Here is an 18,858-nt window from a genome sequence, read left to right on the forward strand (position 1 = left end):
TGCGTCTTGTGAACCAGCGGCGCGGGATTCCTCAGATCTCTCAGAGCCAAGTACAAACTGCCTGCAGCACTTTCTTTTTAAGACATCAAAGAAATGACATGACAGTTTTAGCCGAGAAACTTCAAACACAAAGAGTGGCTGAGGTGGTTACAGTAAACATTTATTTATTGATATAATGTCACAATGCAATATAATATTGATTAACTGAGTAGTTTTTCTTACCCTAACCTCCTAGGACCTGCCGTCCACATTTGTGGACGTCACATTTTGGGTTATTTAGACCAAAATACTCAATTTTGCTCTACAAGGGCCTGATATCCATGTACGAGGACATTATACTGCTACTGTTCTATCAGAATTTTAAACAAATATCCTCATATGTGGCTCTTATTTTTCATAAAAACAAAAATAAGGTAAAAAAAAATAAATCTGGTAATTCTTTGTTTTTATATTCATCGGGCCCCAATCAGCCCAAATATCAAAGAGAAATGAAAAATGCATGCCGTGGAAGAGTTCGGGTCTTAGGAGGTTAAAAGTGCACGAATGTTAAAAATCTTTTATTAAATCCAATATAGTTTGTTTGCTATTCAAACTTTTTCATTTTGCTGAAGCAAAAGTTTTGACTTGTTTTGTACTGGTGCCAAGGCCAGTGTGCTGATGCATCTTTATGTGTTTGTTTGTTTGTTTGCATATTTCATTGATGCAAAAAACCACAATTAGATAGAATGACATAAAAACAGCTAAGAAAAATATTACATTTCCTGTTTTTGAACAAAAACGGGAAGATGTTTAAAGCTTTTATTTTGAAGGAGCCAATCAAAACTGATAATAGAGAAAAAGAAAAGTTTAACAAAGCAAAGTGAGTCCTCTGCTTTTATGAGTTGAGTTATTGGCTGTGAAGCTCTTCACCTGATGGGAAGTGTGTACCCAGCTAACATCATGACTCAACACTGATGAATGCAGATTTTTCTTTTGATTTATTCCTTTGTCATTTTGTTCTCCAGCTACATTAAACATTTGAACTTTTTTCTACAGCTTTCTTTTGTTTTTTTCTTGTGTCCTGAGAAAAATAGATAGTTATTTTACACATTGAAGCCATTAGACACGTTTTACTCGTCACCATTTACTTGGATCTTATTGTTGGAGAAATAGTCCTTAGCTGCTGCTTCGACCTTCCTCCCACTTTGATCCAAGTGATCAAGTTAGATAGGACAAATGTTTAGGTACGAACTCTTCTCTGTTCATAACTGGCATTAGCAGACATCCCAGTGACTGTTTGTAGCTAGGTCTTACTTCTTCTTTTTATAACCAGATAGACACTTGACTTGACATTACTTGCGTTTGCAAAGACTTGTGCACTTCACCGATTTTACAAATCCTACTAATCCTACTATCATCAAGCCAAATATCGAGCTATCAAACCCATTTAACTGTCCAACTTGGCCACACAGAACCGACCCCATGGAGACTCCAGTACTTGGTGGTTCAGTTTGTTCGCAGACACTGTGCTAAAAGTTGCATGCAATTCAGATCGCTTTTGAATGTAGTCTGTGAAATCTGGTGTCAGTAAGTAATGGGGCCATTCACACTTTGGAATATGAGGCATCTGGACTTCTTTACGTCTCACCTCTCATCCAAGTGTCTTGTTCGGTTCTGACATAAAAGGTTTAAATACCTGGGACTCTCCACCTCATAAAGTCTCTTGGCTGAGGCGTGAAACGTCTTCACAAACGTAAAAAAGTCCAGTTGCTTCTGTAGAATACCGTGACCTAGATGACTGAGACCCCACACAGATATTTCAGCTTCCCAGATATGATGTACACGTGAGTACTTCACTACTATTACCTGACTGAAGTCATGTTAATGATTGTTAAAACTGAATCTGAAACCATGTCAGTGGCTTGTGTAGACTAATATTTATTTAGTCTAATAAGAAGCCAAACCAAATGCGTGGCCATAAAATCTAATCCCAGTTTATATCTTACAACCATATAAATCGTAATTACAGAGTCATTGTGCAGGGCTTCCATTCAAGCCTCCTGTTAACTATCACTGATGTAACAGGTGTGTTTATGAGGCAGGATAATACACTTGGCATGTTTATTGCCTCCACACATGTAGAAATATCAGATGTGATTTCACGCTAGACATTGACCCCTACGTTGTAGCACGCACTGTAATTTCCATTCCAGGTTTCACTTAAGTAAATTGGCATTTTAGTATAGTGGTCTAATTCTGAACAGGTGAGAATTGCATGCAAATAATATTTCTGCTCGTACGACTCTTGGGTTTCCTTTTTAATGCAGTTAAGGGTCATGCAAATCGAGGCTTGCAGAGAGAATTGACATGTTGAAACAGTTATGGTCAGGTTGCCGTCTTGAGTCTTCGGTAGGGATCGCAGTTTGAAAAAGTGTTCCTCAGAAGTCTTCATTAAAACATTCTTTTGTAGAAGTACTTCCAGCGATTCTGCTGTGGTACTTGGTTGAGCTCTGACTCATCAGACATGTCAAAGATAGTACAGCTGCTGGCACACAAAGTCTAAAACAAGCAGGTAGACACTATGTTTGTGATACCACAAGTTAAAGTCGTACGAGTAAGGCAGCCATTCCTTGTAGTGAAAATACTGTCAGTGTACCTTAGACCTTCATATCGTTACTGTCCTCTACCACTACATAAACCAAAAACGTCTTGACTCCTCTTATCCAAAGCAGGTCGGTGTGATCAATACCTGCAGTAGGGTCACTGGTTATACTAGGTTATACACAGACTTGTACTGTGCAGCACTGTAGTTGCCTCACAGCAAGAAGGTCCTGGGTTTGAGTCCACTTGCATGTTCTTCCTCCCACAGTCCAAAGGCATGCATATTGGGTGTGCCCCACCATCCGCCCATTGGATAGATGGATTGATTTCTAATAATTCACGATTTTCATCATATATTTGGATTTTAGAACATTTGCCACACCCTATTTGCATAGTTCATTACATTTTAAGGAGAAGACGAATCTTACTGTTGGATTAATGTTAGTTATTTTTAAAGTTGATGTCTGGCATTCCTTCTTCTCCCACACCTTTTTTCTTTCCGTCTTAGATCTGGATGTGATATAGGCAGATGACTAATGAAGTGCACTATGATTCACGCCCAGTTCTAGTGGGAAAAGCATGCAAAAGTTACATCTGGGCTTAAGTTTCAAGTGAGCTTGAAGGCTCATTTATGTGCGATTGTGATATTTAGTCATAAAAATGGTTGCCGTGAATGTCTTGAAATCATTCTAATCCAGGTTTTTGTCTTTTCTCAGGCTTTGATCTTATTTCAGTTTCTAGTTTGTTGGTCATTTTTCCACAGCTGGGCATGACCTGAATATTGTGAGCGTTTCTGGAGAAAGTACTTGACAAAAAACAGGACAAATTACGATTTCTTTGTCATTTTTTGTTGTTTGAAGTCTTACAGTCACTGCTCCATCAATATTTTACTCTTTAGTACTGTGATTAGTTAAGTTTTAAATGGCATTTTTGGTATTATTATTGAACGAAATAACATTTTGTTAGTAAATCACAGGAGTATCTAAATAAATAACTTGTTCATACAGTTTTTCTAAGCTTGATTTTTGCTTATGTGTGAATGAAAACAATGCATAAATTGCATTAAGTAACATTAGTATATCTTCCATTGATAAAAGAAAGACATAGGTATGATAAATATAAATGGAAGTAATAAAAGAGCTTGCTCGCCCGAGGGTTAAACGGATCTACCAGCATATGCTGCATCCAGTTTTAATGGTTTCAGTAGAAATTGTGTTTTTACTTGTTTTACTTGAGCTTGACTTTCTCTTTAAGAGGCGTTGGTCTCCCTTCTGCTGAAGTCGGTGTGGGGGGAGGGAAGCTGTCAGGGAGTGGCCGGGGGACTGAGATAAGTTTGTCTTCTATAGCACGACGTGAAGCAGAAGTAGACGTGCAGTTTCTATGCTGCGTGTATGTTTACTGTGTTAGCACGCCATGATGTAATGCCGAAGCATCATGTGATCACATGGTTTCTGTTTTGGACATCCGCCTTGTTTAAGATTTGCACTATAGCCCTGAACGTAGTAGGTATTAATTAATGCACGTAGTGTTGTGGTGATTGTACACAAAGTGGGCGAGAACAGTGAGGGATTGTGAGTGTGTGGGAGGGATGTGAAAAAGAGGGACGTGGAGTAGAAAGAGTGGTTTTAGTTACAGAAGGAGGAAGACATATAAGGTCACAGCTGTGTGAGAGAGAGAGAGGATCACAGCAAGGCTTCGCTCACTTTACTCCGCTCTATACTCAGTTTGCAGTTTATTGCATTTAAACCATTAATACTGAATATTTCTTGTCTAAGTCTCTTGAGGAATTAAGTAGAGATATGTTCTAAATACAAATCCTCATGCTGTTAATATGGAGATTAAACTAAAGACCTCTCACTTTATATTCTATAGGCAGATTCAGATGGCTGTATGTGAGATTCCTAGCTGATTTCTTCCTTGATTTAATTGAAGTGAGACCCACTATTCGGCTGTATCCACATGTGCAGTGCAGTCCCAAACATTTCAAGACACCTGACCACCGTAGACCCACCGTCAAAGCTGGATGTGAACACCATGATGTCACTTATTGTCGTTAAAGACGTCAGATTTTAACTTTTTATGTTTTGAAAGCGATCATCGCAAGTGAGGTTTGGATGAGACTGAAACATTTCACACCCATACAGTAGCGACTTGTCAGTCACTACTAAAGGATACTCTGCTTTATCCTCCTAAAACCTTATAAAGATGGCGTTTTCTGAGGTCGCAACTTTCCCATAGACTTCAATGTAATCTAAGTTCTTATGTTGCTCACTCATTCTCTTATTTGCTTTATGATAAAAGTAACATGCTTGTTGCAGTGCACTCAGGGAGTCCTATTACCCTGGGTTATAGACTGGGTGTGGCTTTAATTTCCACGCTCTGATTGCGCCCATTCATGGCAGTCCTTGCATTTCCACTGAATGCATTCTCTAACGGTGATGCAACTTGTCAATGCAACGTTTCAAGCTACACAAATGAGGATTGTACAAGAATGGCATTGAGCGTCAAAATAAAATGCCCTGACCAGACCAAACACTCTTGGTATGGCGTGCAACTTAAACGCGTCACAGGTGGGAGGTCATATACCTGTAACTGTGTGTTGCCGAGGTTACGGCCACAGTGGGTCACAGTTCAGATCTCAAATTCTTTGAAACCTCCTTTTGTGAATGGTCTGTGGTCGATTTGAATTTGAAACAGACTTTTTTGTTTTCGCCAGCCAACCTCCGCCCAACTGCCCATCTCATATCTGTCACTTATTAACCAAGCCCCACCCTTTTCAACGCAGCCACTGCAACACAAAGTAAGGGAGGTCAGGAGGAGGTGCAAAAATGAGAAGGAAGGGAGGGTGAGCCGAGAAAGAATGGTGTGTGTTTGTGTGTACAGGTGTGCATGGTCACGTTTGTCTATATGAAGGGAATGCAAGCCAACGCTTCGGCCTCGATAGTTCTCTCTCAAACACACATTGACACTGAACAATTTTCAATTTTGTCAATTTTCCTCCCTCCTTTTGAGGGAGTCCTTTTGCTTCTCCAGGTTCAGGCCATACAGGGAGGGGCGTATGTGTTTTTGTCTGTGTGTTTGGGACTCCAGTTACAGAAGTTGTGCAATGTTTAGATCCCTAACTGGAAACCAATGGGAACTAACCTCCTCGTTCTCTTCTCTTCTCTTCTCTTCTCTTCTCTTCTCTTCTCTTCTCTTCTCTTCTCTTCTCTTCTCTTCTCTTCTCTTCTCTTCTCTTCTCTTCACACATTTGCACAATTTGTGCTGCCTGAGGTCATGTAATGGGTTTTTAACCTAACCATGTTCCAAGGCATCATAATATATGATGACATCTTCTACGATGAACGATGAAACCACCTGCCTCATATTGTCTAAGTGCTTCCATTTTGCCACCAAAATGGCTCTGACCCTTTGGGGCGTGGGTACGGGACCTCTGGGGGTTTCCTGCGGTGGCTGGCACAGAGATGGTGGCAGTGGATCTTTTGTTTCCTGTGTGTTGCGGGGTTCAGCCTGTCATGGATTATTGGGCGTGTTTTGACACATCTTATAGGTGCTAGATTGAAATGGGAGGTGGGGAGTTGGAGGTGCAGGGTCTTTAGATTGTTTATGAACAGTTTTTTTTCCATGTGGGAGGCATATTGGGGGAAGAGGTTGGTGTCAGCTGATATGGTAGGTGGTCAAAGTATCACCCACCTGAATGTTAGTACCCGAGGATGCCCAGCAAAATGTTGTGCTGTAATAAGATCACTTCACCTAGTAATGGTTTTGGTGGTTGGTGGTTGATGTGTCTTTCAGGTGCTCTAATCCACCATGCCAGTCTATTATTCTTGTTTTAACCCTTTGGTAATATATTTGTCTACAGGCGAAGCAACACCACCGGTCCCATTCTGCAAATATGCAAAGAGCAGTTGGCAGATATTATAATGACACATTTGTCCAGTTGATACGTTGGTCAGTCTGACTTGTAACTAGGGCTGAACGATATATCGCATTTGCGATAATATCGCGACATGATCAAGTGCAATTTTCTAACCGCAAAGGCTGCGATTATACTCTGGACATGTCCAAATTCATGGGCTGCATCCTCCTGAGGCCGCATTTGTAGACCGATTACGTCACAGCGACGCGCCGAAGGCTGTCCAAATTACTACCATATCCCAGAATTCATAGCGCGGCCCAGCCAAACTCCAGTTTCCAACAATGGCGGCCGCTACTAAGTTTTAAAATTACTCATACTAATCTTTCTGGGTCACAAAATAAACTTTTAAAATATTTTCAGGCGAGAAAGTAGCTGTGTAAACATCAAATATCTGCTCGGTTTATCAAGATATCCCATATTTGCAAAAGTGCTTCGACGTTTTCAGAGGCGTCTGCTACCCACCAGCTCGACAGCTAGCCGGGAGCTCGAGGGTTACTGATGCGGCCGAGAACGGCACAACTCCCGGCACATCATTTTCAGATCACCGCGGAGTTTCGCTGCTCGGGTTAAACGTAATATATAAGTCACTTAGACAACCTAAAAATGTTATTGTTGGGCTTTTTTCAGTGTTTTGTTTGTTCGTGAGTAAATCGGTTTGGCTGAGATTAAAGTTATTAGATTAGATAAAATAAAACTTTATTAATCCCCCGGGTGGGTTCCTCCTTGGTTTTCACACAGCTGACTAAACGTCAAACAGAAAACTTATTAAACAGAAGTATGAGACAGTCGAGAATTTACACCAGTGTCTGGTTATATTTTAGATAGCAAGAAGCAGACGGCCGAGTTTATTAAACTCCACCGAGACAGCGGTGACGCTAATCAGAACTAGACCGTCCAATTTCACGCCTTTAAATTTTAAAGGCGTGTTTGTGTGTGTGTTTATACAATTGCTATTATGTTTGCACTTTATGTGTAATGTTACTGACTGCAGAGATCAGTAAGATGTGTGTATTTTTTATTTATTAGTTTTATTTATTTAATATTATTTTTTAATTGAATGACTGTCTAGTAGTTCACAGATGTCGAAAAACTGAGTGTGGTAAAGCCACTGATTTTGTTTATGTATATTTCTGCAATCTGCACATTGTACTGACTTTCATTTTAATGTTTACACCAGGGTTCCTTGTCAGCACTTTATGCTCAGATGTTTGTAAGCTAAAAATAAACTATTGTGTATGTTCAAATATACTGTTGTGATTGAAGAAGTTAAAAATGTCAGTCATCAATTCATGCATCACCTCATGTCATCATAACAGAGGTCTGTCTTCCAGGAAAGAACAGTTTAAAATTAATGTAATATAGTATTGGCCATACTATATGATGTATTGCTTGTCTTTGTTTAATAATACAGAAGACAAAGACCTTAAAAAATAATCGCATCGCAATCGCAATATTGGGGCAAAAAATCGCAATTAGATTATTTTCCATAATCGTTCAGCCCTACTTGTAACTCTCGTATGAACAGCATTTACTTTATATAAAGAGATTGTGTTGGATAAAGGTTCACTTTATATTCTTTTGGCTCAAGCTCTATTAAACCTTTAAATGAGTATAGGCATTGTGGGAGGAGCAAAGCCAGACTTATGTAAAATGTAATTTTCAGTCATTAGTACCAGAACATTTTTTTTTTTAATATGTGGAATCACATTTTTCTTGGTTTGAATTTGACCCCTTGTCTCACTTCATCTCCCCTACATCTCATGCAGAATGTAATCTTTTCTTTAGTCAAATCTCCAAAATATAGAATAAAAAATAACTATTTAATATGTAATTCTTTTTTTTACTACTTATATGGTCTTAAAGTGAAGGCCTCGAATCATTGGGCCTTTCCTTAAAGTTCTGGTCAGAAGATCAAGCTCGTTGAATTTTTGTAGTTTTGATTGATTTCTTTGAACGTTTCTTTCAATTACACAGGCTCAAATACACGTTACGTTGCTTTTGGTAGCCATCAACGACATTGCTGTGTAAATCCAGCTGAGTATTTGTCCACTCTTCTTGGCAGAATTGGTAGAGTTATTTTAAATTGGTTGGTTTCCAGGCACAAATTTGACTTTTAAGCGTAGTCCACAAATTTTCAGTTGGGCTGAGATCTACGCTTTGGGAAAGTTGTTTGAGAAGCTTAATGGCAGCTGGCTTTATCCAGGTTTGATGTGTGTTTGGGTTAATTGTCCTGTTGTAACAGCCCAAGTATCAATCACCTACCTGATCTTTTGAGGAGTTGTTTTTGGAGGTAGTCCCCCCATCTTCAAGCTGCCGTAAAATCTATCGGGGTGTGACTACTGTCTCATTCTGTTCAGTAACAAATTATGGTTCCATATCTGAATTCTATCGACAGCGTGTCGAGACGATGGTAGACGGCGCTTTGAACTTAGATTGAACCCTGAGTCATATAAGCGAGCAGCCAGTATGGGGGGAAAAAGAAGATTTTTTTCCCCCCCCATACTGCCTTTTCATGCTAATTGTCCCTCTTAGATGAAGCGATGATGGATCCTAAGCTAAAGCTGCTGCATAGTTTACATTGCAGAGGCAGACGGAAACTGAAAACTGGAGCCAACTTATTTTCCGATCTGGAGAAATTTGTTTGGCAGAACCTCCATTTTATAATATATATATACATATATGTGTGTATATGTGTATATATATATATACATATATGTATGTGTATATATACATATATATATACACATACATATATATACACATACACATATATATATATACACACATACACATATATATATATACACACATACACATATATATATATATATACACATACACATATATATATATATACACATACACATATATATATATACACACATACACATATATACACACATATATATATGTGTATATATATGTGTGTGTGTGTATATATATGTGTGTATATATATATGTGTATATATATATGTGTGTGTGTGTGTGTGTGTGTGTGTGTGTGTGTGTGTGTGTGTGTGTGTGTGTCTCTCTTTGGGGCATGAACAGTGCTGCCGACTGGGGCAGTCCCCCACCCTTTGCCCATAACACACGCACACACACACATGTGTTGAGCTGGGGGTGGTTTGGAAAGAGGCAACAGTGACAGAGAGGAGAGCACTGACCCAGATAGTCTCTCTGTCCCACCCTCTCTCACTCAAACACACTCTAAAGAATAAGCTCAGCGAGGGTTTTTATTTCGCTGCTTCCATAAATCAGCCTTTCATTGCCGTTATCGTCCAGTTTTAATTATTCTAACTTCTGCCAGAAAACAGTGCAAATATAAGTTGGAAATAGCATAACATATTTCAAACGAGTCTCTTTAAAACTGCGTTTATTTGTTCTTGAATACAACATTATCAATGCATCAAAGTTTACATGAAATACAATTAATGCTTTTGCTTTGTTTTCTAAGATAAGCAGCAAATATGTAAATGACAACAAATAAACGGTGAATTCAGCCTTATTTTAATGTAATATAAAAAGTCAGAGTGAGCAGGAATAAAGTTTAACGAGCTGAGAAGACTCAACCTAAAGTTAATAAAACAAAACTGGATGCTAAATAGATTATCAATCCCAGTGTTGTAGCACTACACAGATTAGTATCATCTGTATTTTCCAGCATCCAGCAAATATGGTGTTGGCAACATTATTTTTGGTAAAACTATATAAACACATTGATATGAGCCTGCTTCAGAGCTTCTTTTATCATAGCCACTCTGGTTGACATGGATTAAAAAGGTGGTGTGACGTTGTAAGGAAGGAGAACGTGTAAAGTGTCTTACCATCTCCGGAGGATCGCTACACTGTGTTTTAACATCTCAGGTGTTGTCATTCACATATTTCTATTTCAGTTGTCAGGTGACAACACAAGTATATGACGGTGTTAAAATGCCAAGCAGGCTTTGCTTTATTCACAGAGTCAAAGGTGAGAAGAGACAGTCACACAGTGCCTGCTCCCAACCTTTGTTTGTGTTTGCATTATTTGATGTTTCACTACAAGTTAGAAATGTGTGGGTGCTTTTTGTGTGTGAAAAATCTAAACACAGCATGCAAGTTAGTCTCAGTCATTATTTGTGTTTTATTTCAAAGCAGTGGTTACAGGGGATGGAATCACAAGCCAGGATGCAGAAGGGGAATGGAAAACTTAATCATGTCTCCTCTCTCCATCTCTTTGCAGCTCAGCAGTAACAGACTGGTTGTTCTGAGCGGGTGTGAATGTGTGGGACCGTATGAGGATGAAACAGAGCGTTCAGTTCACGCTCAGTGAGTCTTCACCGGATAAAAATAGACTTTAGAAACATTGAGATTGGCCTGCGTGAAGCCCAGGGACAGACCCTCTTGTGGGTGATTGCAGAATGACTCTGCATTAAATCTAGTTTGTATCAAAGGATTTGTAACCCTGTGGGTTATTTTCACAATAATTTTGGCTTGATGTACCCTTATGGTGTTTTGGGGGACCTAAAGCGAGCTGTAATTTTGATCACTTAGATCATTAATGATAGAAAAGAGCTCAAAGTGACCTATTCAGATGGCCTGTTTTGTCCACTGTGACCTCCCCCACTGTCATGCTCTGCCATGGCATTTGCTGGACAAGTGTAGTTGTTTCCACTGTCACACTCATGTTAGTCAAGATTAACAGTCAAATCAGTACTCGTCGGAACAGGCGGTGTTTTTGCAATCTTCTATTGTCCAGTTTTGTGTTGAGCCCATGTGAACTGTAGCCTTGGTTTCTTGCTCTTACCTGACAGGAGGCGCGTCTGCTGTGGTCTTCTGCTACTGTGGCCCATTTATTTATACATTGTGCATTCAGAGATGCACTTCTGCATGCATTGGTTATAATCAGCTGTTATTTTAGTTGTTATTGCAGTCCTATCAGCTCAAAGCAGTCTCGACATTCTCGTCTGACCTCCGACATCACGTGGCATTGTCATCCAGAGTATTGCCGCGCACTGGACATTTTCTGTTTTTCAGTCCATTCTCTGTAAACCATAGAGATGATTGTGTGGGAAAATCCCAGCAGATCAGCAGTTTCTGAAACACCCAGACCAGCCCGTCTGCCACCAACATCCACGTCGCATTCAAAGTCACTTTTCTTCCCCATTTTAATTAGTTAATAGATAATATTAAAAAGCAATTGAACAGGCGTAGCCTAACTATAGACTGTGAATAAACCATTGAACATGGCAGAAATGACATCACTCACTGGTTCGCGACAACCTTTCTGAAGTCTGGAGTTTGTCCTTGTGGAGATCCAATTTTGTTTTTCTGGAGCCTGAAGTGACCATTTTTGAACGAGTGTCTGGTGTTTTAACATCAGGTAAAGACAGCTCGGCTAGCTAGCACGCTACATCTGTAGGCTATATGCATGCATGCCCCAGATGGCAAGAATTGTTTCTCAGTGCTAACATATAAATAGATTTTAGACTTAAAATCATATTTATGTGATAATGAATGAGTCACTAACACCCTAAAGGAAAACCTATACACACGTACACACTGTGTCAGCTAGCAGCTATAGCAGAGTCTGTTGGTCTGATCTTTAATCATGCATAACCTTGATTGAGTACAGTTTAAAAGGATGCCTCCAGTTAGGATTAATCCCCGATACAGGGTATATAAAGCTCGGGAAACGAGCTATGTGGTATATAGTTGGTGAGCACTACAGGCACCAGTTATCTTTAGTGTGTGGGACCAACTCTATTTTTGTAGTAACTCATGTTAGTCACTTTTGTGCCCTGCAGTTGTTTGCTTGAGAAATGACTCGTGTGATTATGCTGTTGTTCGGAAATCAGCTCTGTTTAAATGTGGGCCGGGTCACAGGAAGGCTCGCTGCAGTTTTCTCATCTACAACGTGTCACAGAGTCTGAGGAGAAAACACAATCTGCCTGTCTGTTTTTCAATCCTCTTGGTCCCTCTTCTACCCCCACCCTGACTTCCTGTGGTAGGATCAGAGGCTGACAGGGTCACACCCACCCCACCCCTTTTTTTTTAAATTCCTGGAACTCCACAGTGGGACCCCTCCTCCGGTGGGGGAGGCATGCATGCATGCACGCACACACACACACACACACACACAAAAAGGCATCTTGTCATTCCTCATTTATACACACACAACATGTGCATATCTCACTATCACTCCTTGTTAGTGCTGCTCTTCACACACACACACGCCTCGTGGCCCCCTCTGTGAGCTCCTTCCTCTTTTGCTGCCTCGTCTGGGAGCAGATGTGGATCAAGTCGGATTTGCGAAAAGATTCTCAGTGTTTGCTTCAGTCTATTCACAGTGATAAAGTAGGTGTGATTTCTAAGCTGAAGGATAAGAACTGAAGTTTAAATGCTTAAAAAATTGAATTATTTTGTCCCCCTGTAATTTACTCCTCACATGGTGCAGTCTGAACTGCTAGAGAGCTATGAACTCCGCCCAGCTGGAGCTCCAGATTGGGTTTAAAACAAACGGAAACGAATTATTTGCAAATCATGATTAATCCAGGTCTGGTTGCAGCACAGTACTTTTCCGATCCGATTTGTGCTTTTTACTCTTTAGGCATTAATTAACAAGTAATTAAGAATTGTGAAGGAAAAACCAGTCAGAAGAGCAAAATGCAAGGCTTTGTGCTTGTAGCATGATGTTCTGCAATGTATAACTTTCGTATTATTGTGTAAAACTCAATTTTTACATAGTGAGCGACATATCAAACCTGTTGTTTAATAGCATATTAAAACCCACCTGCAAGTATGAAGAATATTAAGTAGACAGTGAATCGCTGAGATGCCTTAAGAAAGAGGAGTGCAATTTCAATAATATGCTTGAGGTTTTCTACATTTGGAAGAAATGCTGCTGCAGTAAATCAAATGAACCTGTAACGCCAGGCCATGGGTGATGTGTTTGGTAAGTTTGACATACTTACATTATGAACAAAGTGTCATATTTATACCTCGTTTCTTGGCAACATTCACATTTTCCAAAGCAATCCAGTGAGCCGGATAGGTGGTTCTGGTCCCCCTAGGCCACCTGTTTCAAACCTCTACTGTATGTGAATAATGGACATAGTGATCACGACATCATCATTCAAGCTTCTAATTTTAACTCTTGTGTAACGTTGTCAGCTAATGCTAGCAGACAGTGTTAGCTCCAAAAGGTACCATCTCGCACATATAGTCAACGACAGGTCTAGTTCAGTGTCTTGGATAAACTAATGTGAGGAGAAGACATCTACCTGTCACTCAAGGTGGCCACGCCCCTAATAATGTTGAACTTCAGCCTTTTTTTTAAAAGAGGTGAAACAAATTTTATCTTTTGTAGTTGTCCTGAGGGGGAGTTTTATGCACAAGGCTGTAAGCATGTTTATTTCTGCTGGAAAGTTGGACGAGAGGAACTGCAGGCTCTGGAACATCCCAGGTAACATTACTTTTATGCCCCTGAGGTCGCTGCTGCTTCGTTTGGACTAAAATAAGCTGGCAACTCTAGATTGTTGTGAATAAACCTACTCAATCAGGTATGGTTTAATTTTTTTTTTAAATTTGGTGCAACTGGCTGGTCAAAGTTGACTTTAATCGGACGTCCCAGGGTTCAAAAAATCTGAATCTACCCTCTGTGCTCTGATAGAAAACTTGCAAGCCAAGTAGCAGCTGCAGGTGTTTGTATTCAAGCCTTGGCATGCAATAAAGAGTTGGAATTGAGGTGTGTGTGACTTAAAGCTGCTTGTAGAGTTTTTCCTTTAAGATGTGGAGTCTGCATCCTTCAGCTCTTTCCAGTAGACCAAAACAACAATCTCCACCAAATCTGATTTAGCTGGATTGAAGTTTTTATACATTTTTAGTTGCCAAAGTTTTCCCCAAAATATGTTAAATGTTGTCCACAAATGTAATTTGGCAAATTAAATCAACCTTACAAATACATTTGTTTATGGTCTTTTCTGTTGAGCAAATTCACAAATGTTCTGATTTAATTGAGCAGAGCTTTTGTTATTTCTGTCGAACTGAAAGGACAAGTTTGCCTTGAATGGCTTTTGGAAACGTGGCCATTTACAGAAGAGAATAGATGATAATGAGGCCTCTTCAGAACAAAACACAGGACCAAACTGCTAACTAGTGAACTGAAAACAAAATAAAGGGTTAAAGCACAAGGTGTAAAGGAAGGCTTTGTGTGCTGGAACAGACTGTTGATGTCGCTGTTAGCGCTCTCTGTGCTTTTAAATAGGCTACATTGCTCCAGTTTTCACAGCGCATACTGTTAATTCATGAAATCTAAACTGCAGTTAAAATGTAAATGTGCTTACGAGTAGTTTATGAGTAGTGTGTGTAAATTTAAAGAAATTCTTAGAGTTTTGTCATTTACATAAGGTTAAAAAAATCAGGAAAACAACAACAACTGTTGAAATAAGTCAAAGTGTAAACTGTGATGTAACTGTGAAGCATCCTTGACTGTTTTCTGGTCTTGTTGGTGCACAAACCTCTTTCGTGGTCTCTGATGGATTTTCCTGTGTGATGTTTAAGGTCAAAAATGGTCTCTGAAGCTTAGAAAGGAAGCTTGTGGTCAAAAATACCACAGAGAAGTGCCTTGAGCAACTCCAGGCCCAATAAAGTAAACGCTGTTTCAAACTGTATGAGTGGGTGGAGTTTGGTGAAATTCAGGCTCTTGCTTTGTGGGGGGTTGCCAGTTGGGGGGAAGGTGAGGCATCAAGCTGCCTTTACCTTTGTTTAGAGACACAGAGGGGGCTCTGTCCCCTCACAATGGAACTGAGAGATCAGTGTGTGTCCTCTGTGTGCGTGTCTGTGTGGGAGGGGTTGTGCTTGCAGCCACACCCAGGCTGATTGGCCGAGGCCCCACCTCGCTGTGGAATCCGCTGGGGCTGGGTCACATGCCAGCCTGAAACACACCACCATGGCCTTAGAGTCTCTGTTTGCCCTCATAGGCTGAAAAAAAAAACAGGAGAACATCAAGTGATGATGTAATTGTTATTGTCCTGTGTGGCAGAGCACAAATGTGTCCGATTCTCAGCACACTTCAACAAGTTACGTGTCAGAAAAATATTTGAATTCTGAAGAATTCGGTGGCGTAATGCTTAAAATACCGACGCTCACTGCATTCGATAATGTAAAATATTTTCTCTGCTATGCTGACATAACGTATGATGGATTGTTTTAGGTTATGTGCTGGTGAGTGTGCTCTCCAGCGTTGTCATTAAGTCCTGCTGGCAGTTTAACTTGTTAATTATTTACCAGACTGAGAGAAACTTCTCCTCACTGTGAAAACAACCACAACAATGCTGTTAATACTTAATTATTTTGCTTAAATAATATATCAAACCTTTTATTTTGACATTTTTGCCCTGCTTCTTCTGATATTATTTCATATCTCTCCTGCTGCTACCAGCTGTTATCTTTTCTTATTTAGATTGGCTTCACTTGGCTTTACATAGACAGCTAACCCTGCGCTGTGCAGCACACAGCATTGCGTTTCCCATTAAACAGCTGGGCGTGCGGCAGGGTCGCCGCTGCAGACAGGAAGTCGAGAACTTGTTTATCTATTTCAGCATTTCTCGCACCGTGAGAATTTTACATAAAGAAGCGCAACTGGAATAATCTTGCTATCACTTCCCGTTTCTGTTCTTTTTAACGCGTGGGTTTTCAGTGTTTCGATGGTGGATTTTCACACTAGGAAAGCACACGCACGTCAAGCCTTTTTAGCTGGTGTTTTTAATACGTCTTTTGAAAGAATGCTGGTGGTTTCTGTTGATGATGTTTGTGTTAGCTATGGGACTTTTCTCAATGTCAGCTGTCTGTGCTGACTCTTGCTCAGATGTGAACAAAAAATATGAAAGAGAGGGGTTTGAATTTCACCCTGATATCGATCGGTTGTTTTCAGTCACCGGCTGGGTTTACATTAAGGTTAACCAGAAGTTGATGTGCTGATCTCACAAAGTCACATTCTGTTTAAAACCACAAAACTGTAAAACAAACTTCTCAAACGTCACCTTTAACCACATACCTGTCAGCATGAGCTGAACTCGAAGAGGAAGAAAAGGAAGTGCGGTAGATTGCTTGATGTACTTCTTTTACAACTTTCGTTTATATAAATATTTGGTCATGACCTGGTGGCTGTGTATTAATAGAAGGATAAAGACAGACACTGAAATATGCCAGTCACATTGTTAGGCACACCTTATTAGAACTGGGTTGGAGATTTTCCTTAGAGAATTTGATCCTTGTTGCTGCACAATCACGAGCTGCACATCCAGGATGTGAATCTCAGGCTCCACCACCTCCCAAAGGTGCCCTGTTGGCTTGAGATGTGTTACTGTAGAGGTCATTTGAGTGCATTGAACTCGGTGGTCAACAAACCAGTTTGAGCGATCTGAACTTTGTCACATCGTATGTTATCCCAGTGGAAGCAGCCATCAGAAGATGGGTACGCTGGGTTATAGGCTGTGCCATTTAAGTGATGCCCAGTTGGTGCTAATGGGCCAAAATGTGCCTCACACCATTACACCACACCATCCTGAACCACTGATACAGTGCAGGTTGGATTTATACTTTCATTTTGCAGCAGAAATGTAAACTCATCATCATTTTTACGATGTCCAGTTTTGGTGAGCCTCAGTTTCCTGGTCTTAGTTGACAGGAGCGGAATCTGGTGTGGTCTTCCGCTGCTTCAGAGATGCTCTTCTGCATACCTTGGTTGTAATGGTTGTTACTTAAGTTATTGTTGCCTTCTTAGGGGCTTGAAGGAGTCTGGCCATTCTCCTCTGACCTCTGACAACAACTAGGCATTTTTAACCCTGAGATTTGCCTCTTGCAGGATGTATTTTTGAGAATTATAGGCACACCTAATAAAGTTACAGATAAATGTGCATTAGTTTAAATTTCCTGCATCCTAAACTTTCTCATTTTGAAGAATATATATAGAGTTAAACAAGGAATATGACATTTATGGTGCCTTAGATGAACTAATTAATTAACTGTTTAAAAATGTTCTTATTTTTAAAGTCAGAAATTATGTCTTAAACCCTTTTCTAATGTGGTAAATGCTGTTTTATATGTAATTGTATTTTTTTCCCCTTCATATTATGTTACACTGTCTTGACTACTAGACTCAACGCAGTTGGTTCTTGCTGTTATATTATTTTAGTTTCACTGGCTGCCCAAACCTACTGAAACCTGTTTAAAATGACTGTAAACATATTGTAGGTATAACTGACCTCAGCTCGCTTTGATTTATTCTTATCTGGCTCGTGATGGACAGGAGGGGGAAAAAAGTTCTTGTTTTACTGTTTTTGTTTCACTGTCCTTTATGTACAGTCATCATATCAAAAGTAAGACACATTTCAAAATATGACTGTCTCTAAACCTCTTAAAAAAATGTAGGTCAAATTATGCTGGATTCCACATCTGTGGACATTTTTGGTACTGCTTGCCAAACTATTTGCAAGTTGGTGGAGAGTTTTATCTGTAGGGACTTGCATAATTCTTAGATAGAGCTCAGAAACTGTCTAAGAAAGGGAAAAAAGGGGAGAAAATTGAGACCAAAAAGAAGAGAAAGGGGTGTGTACATTTCTAAAAGTGTGTGTGTGTGTGTGTGTGAGTCCCTCTGCCTTGGCACTCTTCAGCTCGCTCTCTCTCTCTTTCTCTCAGTGTGTGTGTTTGTCACTCGCTCAGCTTCCAGAAAAGGGTGTGTCTGCCTGCCTGCCGCTGAAAGGGAGGGAGGGGTCAGTTCACGGCTACTCCTCCCTGCTCTCGCTGTTATTTCTCTTTCGTTCTCATTCCCTCACTGGCAGCCTGAGGATTAGGCCTTTGTCTCTCTGCCTCCTCTGTCTCTGTCTTTGCCTTTAATTTTCCATCTCTTTCAGACAGAGTGTGAGTTTGTGTGTGTGTGTGTTTTTGTGTTTTTACCCCCTCTTCTGGCAGATTTTTTTGAGAGGAGGTTATCTTTAGCAGGCTTTCAGAGTAGAGGTAATGCTTGTAGTCATGACCTTTTCCCTCCAAACTCTACTAACCCATTTCCTGTCTTACTTCCTGTCCTACCTGGCACTTTTCTCCTCTTCATTCTTTCTCTTATGCTCTCTTGTTTTCTGCTTTCTTGCTTACTGCTTTTTCTCCTCCTGCCCACTTTACTCCTCATACCTTCCTCATACCCTTTAACACAACCCCCTCTCCCTTCACCCCCTCTCCCTGGCCAGGAAGTTTGGACTTTTTTTTCTTACCTTCTTCTCACCCCTCCTCCTCCTCTCTTGTTCTTCTCAATTTCTCCCCACCCCCATTTCATCCCCTTAACGACTCCCTTATCACCTCTTCTCCCCCCTTTCCTGTCTTTGCCG

At 40.2% G+C, this 18,858-nt stretch overlaps 1 protein-coding gene across 3 annotated transcripts in view; it reads left to right on the top strand.

Annotated features, from left to right (window-relative positions):
* klf8 (Kruppel like factor 8) overlaps positions 1-18,858 on the top strand; it is an 87,196-nt gene that overhangs the window by 27,406 nt on the left and 40,932 nt on the right. The gene's annotated exons all lie outside the window — the stretch shown is intronic.

This window comes from Copadichromis virginalis, linkage group LG10 (genome assembly GCF_057382275.1).
Source record: "Copadichromis virginalis isolate Kocher_CV1m ecotype Utaka linkage group LG10, C_Virginalis_male_GT1.1, whole genome shotgun sequence".
NCBI lineage: Eukaryota > Metazoa > Chordata > Actinopteri > Cichliformes > Cichlidae > Copadichromis > Copadichromis virginalis.